This window comes from Ceratina calcarata, unplaced genomic scaffold, assembly GCF_001652005.2.
Source record: "Ceratina calcarata isolate Rehan_Ccalc_2016 unplaced genomic scaffold, ASM165200v1 scaffold1399, whole genome shotgun sequence".
NCBI lineage: Eukaryota > Metazoa > Arthropoda > Insecta > Hymenoptera > Apidae > Ceratina > Ceratina calcarata.
The window spans coordinates 1-588 of record NW_017135107.1 but is presented as its reverse complement, the minus strand read 5'-3'; positions in this window follow the sequence as shown (position 1 = coordinate 588).

The window sequence follows — 588 nt, the reverse complement described above, 5'->3', positions numbered from 1 at the left end:
GTATAATTTTAAAATAGAGCAATAATCAAATCTGGGTGTGAGTAGCATGCATTCAGGCCTAATCGAAGATCGATTTGACTATTTCTCTATAATTTAAAGTTCAACACGTACAGCTAGTAACAATGAAATTGAGCCAGCTATGTGTATATGTTAGTTTTCCCTAGCGGGACAAAATTCAAAACTAGTAATAAGTCTACATCTTATTTTTTCAATGCTCAATCTGGCATCGATACTGTTGGATTTTAACATAATTTCAACGCGTCAAAATAAACACATTTCTGAGCTACACTCATCCTCACCACGTACATTAAAATTCTTTTTACTTTGACGCGTCAAAATCATGTTAAAATCCAACAGTATCGATAACAGATCGAGCATTGAAAAAATAAGACATAGACTAATTACTTGTTTTGAATTTTGTACCCTAGGGGAAACTAACAATTTCATTGTTACTAGTTGTACATTCAAAAACAAATACATTCTCTCTTCAATCAAAAATCTTATAATACTTTGATTCTAACTTCATAATATATTTTTTTGTGTTGATACTTTCTGTTCGCTGAATCGAGCAGAGAGAGAGAGAGAGAG